Below are 11,000 nucleotides of genomic sequence, written 5' to 3'. Positions count from 1 at the left end.
GTGGTGAGTTACTTCACCTAGGTGTATTTATTCCCTCCTATGTAACAAACGGGAATGAAAAGAACAGTATCTGTTGATAGACAGCAAGTGCTCAAGAAACTTGATTGCATACAGTGGAAGGCATCAAATATGCAGAATGGAAACTCCATCGCTACCCATGTGCACAGAATTCCAATGTTACGATTAATCTCTGGGGGCGAATGAGCCTTGGATTTTGGAACGAGTCTAATTCCGTCTTGTACAACCATATAGATCTCTCCAGGTGAAATGTCTTTAACTGGATTGCATCAAAGTCTGATAATTCACTTGACCTGCTGCCATGATATTACAGATGTGATTATAACATTGCAGGATGAACCCCAAACCAAAACCACAAAAAACCCCCAAACTTTGCTATGCCGAGGATTGTTGCCCTTCAAAGCTATTGCCTTGTGAGATGTTTCTATACATTTATTCTAATGTTACTATGATGACTGAAAATGGTCTTGTTTCTTCTGTTCGGGAAAGGCTCTCAGAAACAGTTTATAGGTCACAGGCAAAAATTAATTGAATCCATTGTAGTTCCCCATCACATCAATTTGACCCAATCTGGACCATTCCCTCAAATCATATTTAGCCTTAAAAGGAATTGTTGACACTAATAGAAGTCCAAAGAATGAATAACAGGCCCTGAAAGCACTGAATGAACTTAATCCTCATTTATCCATAAATATTTATTTCAGTGCACTGCTGAAGATGCTTTTACAGTATCAGTCCTATTGGCTTAAGTGAAATATTTCCACAAGTGATTGTTTTGATAGAAATGTGTATAAATTCCATCATGTATTTAATTAAATAAAAGCTATTTGGTAGACTTATCATGGTGATCGCTTTATAATATATAAAAATGTTGAATCTTTATGCTGTATAGCTGAAACTAATGCAATATTGTTTAAAAAAAATGTTCAAATTAGTTTACAGATACACATCAAACTTGAAATGACCCACAAAGATGTTACTGCTGAGAATGCCACATCCTGCTAAGCATACTTTTTTTAAAAAATTGAAGTTTTGGATGTTGGTAAAGTAGACGTTATTTGGATTTATTATCATCTAGTGTTATCTTTAAGGTCCCTACTGGGTTAATTTCCTAGGGCTATCATGAAAAAAGAAGAACCACAAACTAGGTGGCTTCAAACAACAGAAACTTACTGTTTCACAGATCTCGGGGTCGGAAGTCTATAATCAAGGTGTTAGCAGGTCCATGCTCCCTCTGAAGACTCTAAGGAAGGATCCTTCCTTGCTTCTTCCTGTCTTCTGGTGTTTTCCACGAACTGTTGGCATTCTTTGTTTTGTTGGTCCATCACTCCAGTGTTGGCTTCCGTTGTCACGTGGCCTTCTCGCTATATTTCTGTGTCCAAACTTTTATCCTCTTCTTACACGGACACCAGTCATATTCAATTCAGGGCCCACTCTGCTCCAATATGACCTCATCTTAACTTGCTTACATCTGCAAAAACCCTCTTTCCAAATAAAGTCACATTCACCCAGAGGCTAAGACCTCAACATTACTTTATGCGGAACATAATTCAATTCATAAAATTTTATATGACAATTTAGCTAGGCTAGCATCCCCAGTTATTCGATCAAACATGAACATAGATGTTTCTGTGAGGGTATTTTTGTTAGCTGTGATTAAAGTCTACAATCCGTTCGCTTTATGTAATGAGGATTATCCCAGATAATGTGAGTGAGGCTGATCCAACCAGTTGAAGGGCCCTAAAAAGAGAATTGATGTTTCCCTAAGGAAGAAATTCTACCTGCAGACTGTGGTGTCAGCTCCTGCTCCAAAATTTGGGCCTGCCCTTCCTATTGCCTTGCCCTCTGCAGCTCTGACTTGCCCGGCCAGCCCCCACAACCGCATAAGCCAATTCCTTGCAATAAATCTCTTAATATATGTATACACATGATCTGTAATATGTAACATATTGCTGGTTCTTCCTCTGGTGGAACCCTGACAAATACCATACTTAAAGCCATAGACACTTCTTGAAATCAACATTTCCTCAACCGGAAATAATTTGTGGAGCGTTTGCACTACCACTTGCAGTATGATGTGGGGCTGAGGTGCGTGGGCACTAGTGTCCAGCTGTCGGGGATTTAAACCTGACTCCATAGCTTACTGGCCTGCATCTTGGGCAGAGTGACATGACTTGCCAATGCCTCAGTTTCCTTATCTGGATGAGAAAGAATAAGAATAGTATCACTTTCTAGAGTAACTAATGCTTATTAACCCTTGAGGCAGTTGATTCTTCAAACTGACAGCACTATGCTGGAGCTGACTCCCTCTGGCTCAGGAAACCAACTGTGGTCATCTCCTTTTCATTCCGCATTTACTCTCAAGAACTTTGGTAGCTTGAACTTGGCCAAAGGGGGTATATTTACACCATGGAAATTGGCAAACTCTGCAATCCAGAGCTTTTTTTTTTTTCAGAGTTGGGATTACAAGCACAACACTGATTATATTAGCATCTGATACAAGGTCGGCACTCAGTAAACAGCAGTGATTATAGCAGGTAAAGGGCACTAGGGAAAAAAGGAAAAGTGGATACTGCTAGTCCATATGGTTCTTTTGCACAAAATAGAAAAAAGGCCCCTTCCTTCAAGATGCTTGACTGACACTCATCAGGAAATTTTCACATCAAATTCAATCTTTAGTGTGAATAGTGACATGTAGAGTTGCGCAACGTGTGACTTTGAGGACTAACTGCACTTCGTACTCTGGCACGAAACCACACGCGTGGTGACAATTTCATTATTCGATAGTTGTCTTAAAGGTCATCCTTCTCACTCAGTACATTTGTGAGTGGTTTCCCTGTCGTTTTATCCTCAAATATACTTTAATACTGATGAAGAGATTGCTTGAAAATAAAGATATTTCTTTAAAGAAAAAAATATTTTCTATCCCAGGACATTGTGAAACAAGTTTTCAGTGGAGAAAAGGATCTGAACAGGAGCATCAGAACTAGAAATAAACAGTAATGCTGGAAGGGAAGGGATGGGGCATGTATAGAACATCACAACTAAAGCTGGATAATGTGTGAGGACAACAAAACAAGACAAGACAGCCACAACAGTGAGGGTTTGAACATGAAGGGCTGTTCGAATGTTGTGAGAACCCCTTCCTGTCACTAAGGCCCATGTCCGCATTAAGATGCCCCAGGTATTATACCCCCTTCCCAGGCTGGGCTCCAGTTACCCAGCCAGCAAGTTTTCACAGACCCAAGGTGGCCATCCTTGTGGGGAACCATGAAGATAGCCTCCCCAGCACATTCCTGCCACACTCACAGGGTCTGCTGCTTCCCAAGTCTCAAAGATGTGAAATGAAACCCCAAGGGCCGCATTAACCAAGGCCAAAGGCATGCACAACCCAAGCCAGCGGTTATGGCGAAGCATCCTGGATTCCCATGAGAAACTCTCTGGATCTGGTTCATCTACGTCACATGAGTCTGCACACAGGAGGCACAAGGGTTTAAAAATACCGTGACTGCTGGAGACTTCCCTGGCCATATTTAGTTCACATGCTCATGGTGGTTAGGAAAGAGCTGGAAAGACACAAAGGGCATCGGAGGGGGAGAAAGAAGGCAAGAAGGGCTGCCTGCATTCGGAATCGGGACACAACACTGCATCACCTTCCCTCTCCCCACCCCAACCTCCCACCCCCAAGGCTCTCCTGAAGGTTTGTTTTCTGTCCAAGGCAGCTACAGCCCGAAGTACTCCTCCGCCATCCCTGGACATCTGCTTGGCTTGTCTATTTTCTGCTACAGGCAGAGGACAGGAAGGAAGAGTTTGTTTCCTGTAAATAGAGGGAGAGAAAATTACAGCTATTATTGTTTTGACAACGGAAGCCCTCCCTGAAGCTTGTACCAGGGTTCATTCCTGACAAGCATCAGTCTGAGTTGCCGGCTCTGGGCAGAAATTCCTCCCAAGGGGTCCCCAGGGAAAGCTGAAAGCCTAGATGGCTTTGCATTAGATGTCTAATGGCATAAAGATGTAATTCTGGGCAATCCTGATATTGGGCTGTGGAAATGGAATGCAGCCTGTGTTTTGATGAATGTTTTGATGCAAGCTTCTGCTACCCCAAATGAGCATGCTGGGGCTTGACCCTTAAGCACACACACAATGGTTTATGCAAACACACACCCCAAGGTTGAAGATGCCTGATAACGCAAATTATTTATGTTATATTTTAACTAGCCCCCCTTGCTCCCTGCTCTCCCAATTTCATCTCTTGACGATTCCTGAGCCTTTTAAACTATATCCAGCTACACTCATATTCAATGAAAAGCTATGAAACTACCAACCACATCCTGGGAATGCTGCTTCCTACTTTCAAACATTAGATTCGTCCAACGCGTTCTTGGGAATATAGTTGACCACGATCCTCAGATGTTTGAAGTTAACCTTTTGCCTAATCAGTGTTTCAAATATAAAAGAAGGGAGGAAGGAACCAACCAAAACTATGGATTGGGAGCCAGAGGAAAATCTACTAGTATGTCCATTAACTAATGAGAATGAGATCCGTTAACTCAAAGGCAGTGATCATCTCCTATAGGCAGCAAAAGTTAACATAAGTTTGATAGTCGAAGTAGGATTCACATTTTTGCCAAATATATTACAGAGGGGTTGGTTAGATCTCTTGGCTGAATGTGCAACAATGATAGAACGTCCAAAGCAGGATTAAGTCAATGGGATCATTTTCACTCTGGGCTTTCTTGACCCCACATCATTTGCTTTATCCTCTTTCACGGGCAGGCAGCTCCTTCGAGCATCTGGTACTGGTCCTTCATCCTTGGCTCCACCTTCAAGTAATATTATGTCCCAAGCTCATCGTGAGTCCTTCATGTTTTATCTAGACCTGTGGCTTTAACAGTAGGCATATGCTGATGGTCTCCCAATTTGTGACTCCAGGTATCACCGGTCACCTAAATTCCAGACTCTTCAAAACCACAGCTCATGTGACAGATCACTTGGCCATCTAATAGACCTTTCAAGTTTGACATGCCTAAAACAGAACTCTTGTTTTCTCCATCTCCAAACGTGTTCCTTGTCGGAATCCCTAGCTCACAGTTTGTTACCATCATTCATCGAGCTGTTCCATCAGGAAATAGTCCCTGAGTTTTCTCTTCCCTTTATCTCCCACGTCCAATCCACCAGCAATTCCTCTGACGTCTATCTACGGTGAACATCCTCTGTTTATCTTCCTCCAGCCCTGGAGCTACTCTCTCCCAGTCCGAGCTGCCGCCGTCTTTCACTTGCACCCTTGCAGTGGGCCCCCATCGATGGCTCTACTTAGATGTCTACACCCCCAAAATCCTTCTGCATGCAGCAGCCACAGTGCTTTTCTGGAAATGTAAAAGGGGGAAAATAATTTCCTTGTTTAAAGCCCATAACTCCCTTCTCATTGCATTAGAAAGTCAATCCAAACACTGTAATTTGAGCTTCATAATCCTGTCTCAGATCATCTCTTCTATATAAACTAATCCTCTTCATTCCCACACCCTAGTCATCTTTCTTTTCTCCAGAGCCTTTCCTCTGCTACTAGAACCTCTGCTGGGAATGTTCTTCCAGTGAAATTTCATACCCTTGGCTTCTTCTTGACCCTCGAGTCTAAGCTTAGATGTCACCTTCTCAGAGAAGCACAATGCCTCGTTCTGTTTTATTTCTATCATTGACCTTAACATTATCTGGTGGTTTCTTGTTCATTTACTTGTATATTGTCTTTTCCTCCAACTAAATCATAAGCTTATATAAGCAGAGGCCTTATCTTCATGGCAGTGATGAGTGTAAGTGTCTAGAAGAGTGTCTGGCGTGCATTGAGAGCTGTTAATTAAAGAGAGGATCAATAAGTATACCCTCAGGGGTATACTTGATCTGTGCTGGGACATCAGGAAAGACCTTCCTGAGGAAGTGTTGTTTGGGCAGAATCTGAATGATGAGTGGTGGTCAGCTGGAAGCTTTCAAGGAAGGGAAGAGGAGAGAAAAACATCCAAGACAAAAGAAACAGTCGGTGGAGAACTCCGACATGGGAACGGCATGGCACAGTTGTCCCACCATAAGAAGGGAGTGTGTGTTCTCAGTACAAGGAATGAGGAGTGTAGATTGAGATTTAGAGACTTTTAGGCCAAGTTAGGCATTTACTTGAGGACTCTGTGAAACCACGGTACTTTTAAACAAGCAGATGGCATCTTATGATTTGCTTTTTGAAAATATCCTTTTGGCTGCAGTGTAAAGAGGTTGGGTGGAAGTGACCTGCCTACTATCCTTCCTGCCAGTAGGAGGCTCCTGCAGTAAGCTAGAGGGGGACTCATGGTACGGGGGCTAAACCGGTGGTAGAGGACATGGCAAGATTGGCACAGACTCCAGAGATATCTAGGAGGTAAAATAAATACTGGTGTTTAATTAGACAAAGCCAGAGTAATGGTAGGTCAAGAGAGCTGGAGATAGTAAGCCTGAGTACATGTTTTTGACTGGCATGCATACTTGGATGGGTGGTGGCACCAAAGGGAACACGAGAGAAAATGAGAGTGACAAGAAATATCCAAAGGTTAGTTTCCTGTAAGTCTGAACTCCCTTAAGGTAGCCAAGTGGAGATGTAGAAGCAGGCAGTGGGACTCAGGAGCAGGGAGCTCAAAGGAACAGTATGACGGTCAGGAGTATACACTGGGGAGCACCGGCTACAGCCAATGAACTTTCTGATGACAAAGGCCACTTTGCATTATTTGTACTTAGCATAGAGTCTAACACACACATGCAAGCTCCTACAGCCTTGGATCAGTTATATGTATGAAGGCAAACTATGGATTATCATAAAGAAGCAAAATAAATGTTCACTTAAGGGACCCCCAGGTGGCTCAGTAGTTGAACGTCTGCCTTCGGCTCAGGGTGTGACCCTGGGGTCCCGGGATCAAGTTCCACATCGGGCTCCCTGGATGGAGCCTGTTTCTCCCTCTGCCTGTGTCTCTGTCTCTCTCTCTGTGTCTCTCATGAATAGATAAAATCTTTAAAAAAAAAAATAAATAAATGCTTGCTTGGAACACTTTTTATTTAAGACATAGCAAAGAAACAGTGAATGACAGGAAAATCATAGATTTTAATTTTGCTGGGAGCACTCCCATTTTGACCCCACCAGAATTTCAAATTGGCTAAAATCTGCCGTCTTAGAAATTCCCACAGACGGCTACTTCCTTTATGGGCAAGTTTATCGGGGTTCCAAAACTCGGTTAGTAATGAGACAGATATATTCTAAACAAATATTTTTACTATAATTCTATTACAACTGTTTTCTGGGTTGAGGAATCATAAGGAAAAGGGCACATTTTCCTTACTTCCAAAGTAGTTCATGAAGTTTAGTCGTTGCCCACCTTGCGATTCTGACTCACCTTTCATTTTATGCAAAACCAGACAGCCTGAGAAGAGCTGACTGGGTTAGGAGTGCATACACTGACTGCATTTAAGCTTCAATAGTTTTAAGTGAGACATAAATACGAGTGTGAAAGAGTGTCAGGAGTTACACACATGAAGTGCCGTCCCTATGAGGGTGTTCATTTTATAGAAGTGAATGATACTAGTTTCCTGGGGTTGTCATAGCAAAATAGGACAAACTCATGGCTTAAAACAGCAGAAATGTATTGTCTCACACTTACGGAGGCCAGAAGCCTGAAATCAAGGTGTTGGCAGGAGCATGCTCCCTCCAACCACGGCCTCATCCCCACCCAAGGATTCTTCTTTGCCTCTTGGAGCCCCAGGTATGTGGCAGGACAACTGTCATCTCTGCCCTAATCAGCACCTGGCCATCTTCCCTCTGCTTCTATGCGTCTCCATGTCTTCACATAACATTCTTGTCCTTGAGTCTCTTTTTTCTCTTCTTATAAAGACCCCAATCAAATGGATGAGGGTCCACTCAAATTGAGTAGGACCTCATCCTTAACTTAGTCCATTCACAAAGAGCCTATTTCTAATACATTCACATTCATAGGTATCAGGAGTTAAGACTTCATTATGTCTTTTGGGGAGCACACAATTCAAACCATAGTGTGAACTATAGGAGCTAGGGAAAATGTGTGTACAAATGTGCAAGTGAGGGCTCAGCATATGAGTGTGTGTGTGTGTGCGTGCACGGAGTAAAGAACTATAACCAAGTAACCAACTCGTCGATCTCTATTCTGCTTCCTGGTCCTGGCTTTCACTGGTTCCTTGGATAGCTTTTATGCTGTCCCATGACTCCATTCACAATGAGTAATGGATTGTTTCCGGGCTCTCACTCCCACTTTTAATGAATACCAACACTAATTAACTGACAGTAACATGTAGCTGTTCTTGGCTGCATGTGTCTCTCACTGAGGTCATAACGGCTGTTGGTAATGTAATTTATTACTCTGTAAGGCACACTCAGGGACTCTCAGTGTGAAGACCATTTTGGCAAGTGCCAGAGCAGTATTAAGCAGGCCTTTCTCAGTAAGGTAATATGTTCCATGGCTCCTGGGCCTTGGCATAGTGATGCATCAAAGGCATAATGGCTCCACTGGAAGGCTGTAAGGATTTCCAACCACAGTACCATCTGCTGGGAGGGACAGAGGATTACTACTGCGTATATCCTGCTGTGTATTACTACTGCCGATATCAGGATCAGCCACAGAACCCCCTAAATTATCAGAACACAGTATACTTTACTATTATTAGTATTGTTAGCCTTAGCATTGTTCTGGGGATGAGTGACAAAACGGCATCTCGGGAAGAAACAACACTATATGAGCAATATCAAGGATTTCTGATTAGGACAATGGCAGGCACCCAAGCCCTTGGGTGCCCTGCACTGAGGTCACCTGGACAGCCTGCTTTAGGGCCCAACTCTGTACTCTCTATGAACTCCACCAAATTAGCCTTACATGAGAAAGCCGTCTTGCTTCTCTAGAGGATCAAAGTAGCTGGACCCAATCCCAGTGTTCTGCAGATAACCAGGTCACAGGATACGTTTGCACCCTGTCCTGCTCCTAGTACACCATGCTGCAGATTCCTCTATATTTCCCAGTTTATAACCATAGAGGGAACTAGGATTCACATGCTGCCTTTTATTATCTGCACTAATCTGGTAACCTGAGATCATTTATGTACCCTCCACTCTTGTTACAATGCTTCTGGAACTGTGCTACATTTTTTCCTCATGTATGGGGCTACTGTTCCCAACGAAGTACTTTTATCCTTCCTATAATAACCTTTGTAATAGTAACAGCACCTCCTTGTAACACTTAAAATGCTTGTCTCACAAGGGCAGCATGATAAGGGAAAGTATGCCAATATGATTTTTTAAGTGACATCTGAATAGTGAAAAATCACAAGACTGTCTACCCAAAGTAATAAATGACAGCGAAAAAGATGTATTAATGTAATGAATAAAGACTAGAAGAGAATAATGTAAATTAGAATGATTTTTATCTGTTCAATGGTGGGTGTTTTGGTCAATGTGCCATTCCTGGATTCATTCTCCTTTTTCTGCTGCTCAATTCACTAACAGAAAGACCACTCTCTACATACATCCATATGCACAAGTACATAATAAATGTGACCATAAAGTTTTGGGACTGACTTAAAAAAATGCCAGGACTTAAATATCCCAATTATTATTTTCCTTAATCCTGGAAACATGTGTTTGTTGCAGTACTACTGCATTTACCTAAAAGCCTTAGGGAACTGGGTTTTTTTGTTTTGTTTTGTTTTGTTATTTTTAGAAACTACTTTGTATTTAGTTTGTGAAAACTAAAAACAAATACTTATTCATTCATTAGTTTGTAGTTACATGTTAATTTTTTATTGAGGTATAATTGACAACATTATATTAGTTTCAGGTGTACAATGTAATGATTCAACTCTCATATACACTATGAAATGATCACCACAATAAATCTAGTCACCATCCAACACCTTAAAAAGTTAAAAGAAATGTTTTTCTTCTTGTGATGAAACTGTTCAAGATGTATTCTTTTGCAAACTTTAAATATGCACTACTATACTGTTGACTACAGTCACCATGCTACACACCACATCCCCATGACCTACTCACTTCACAACTGGGAGTCTGTTACCTTTTTATCCATTTCACCCACCGCCCAACCTCATCCCTCCGGGTGACCACTACTCTGTTATCATATCCATGAGTGTTCCTTTGTTTTGTTCGTTTGTTTTTTAGATCCCACATGTAAGTGAGATCATATCACCTTCTCTGTCTAGCTTATTTCACTTAGCATAACACCTTCCAAGTCCATCCAAGTTGCTGCAAATGGCAAGATTTCACTCTTTTTTTATGGCTGAGTAGAATTCCATTACATATATCACATCTTCTCTAACCATTCATCTATCAAGGAACACTTTGATTGTTTCCATATACTATTGTAAATAGTGCTGCAATGAACACAGGAGTGTGTATATCTTTTCAAATTACTGTTTTTGTTTTCATTGAATAAATACTACTAAATAAAATTGCTAGATCATACTGGAGCTCTATTTTTAATTTTTTTGAAAAATTTCCAAACAGTTTTCCATAGTAAAAAGGATACTCACTCTCACCACTTTTATTCAACATAGTATTGAAAATACTAGGGGATCCCTGGGTGGCGCAGCAGTTTAGCGCCTGCCTTTGGCCCAGGGCGTGATCCTGGAGACCCGGGATCGAATCCTACGTCGGGCTCCCGGTGCATGGAGCCTGCTTCTCCCTCTGCCTATGTCTCTGCCTCTCTCTCTCTCTCTCTGTGTGACTATAATAAATAAAAATTAAAAAAAAAAAAAGAAAATACTAGCTAGTGCAATTAGGCAAGAAAAAGAAATAAAACATCCAAATTGGAAAGGCAGAAATAAGACTGTCATTGTTTGTGGACAACATGATTCTATATATGGAAAATCCTAAAAACTCCACCAAAACCTATTTGCGCTAATAAACAAATTCAGTAAAGTTGTAGAGCACAAAA

At 41.7% G+C, this 11,000-nt stretch overlaps 1 long non-coding RNA gene across 3 annotated transcripts in view; it reads right to left on the bottom strand.

The window, feature by feature from the left end:
* Window positions 1–506: 506 nt before the first annotated feature.
* The window catches only part of LOC112644525 (uncharacterized), a 40,387-nt gene continuing 29,893 nt past the window's right edge, over window positions 507–11,000 (bottom strand). For 2 of the 3 annotated variants that reach the window (XR_007413405.1, XR_007413404.1), the window contains exon 9: window positions 509–3,835. This is a non-coding gene — a long non-coding RNA (uncharacterized LOC112644525). Of the gene's footprint in view, window positions 3,836–11,000 lie in introns of all 3 variants that reach the window. The other variant, XR_007413406.1, reaches the window with a different exon arrangement.

The sequence above is a fragment of the Canis lupus genome, chromosome 1, assembly GCF_003254725.2.
Source record: "Canis lupus dingo isolate Sandy chromosome 1, ASM325472v2, whole genome shotgun sequence".
In the NCBI taxonomy this organism is placed as follows: domain Eukaryota; kingdom Metazoa; phylum Chordata; class Mammalia; order Carnivora; family Canidae; genus Canis; species Canis lupus.
The sequence above is the reverse complement of the archived record's forward strand: the minus strand, read 5'-3'. Positions and strand labels throughout refer to the sequence as shown.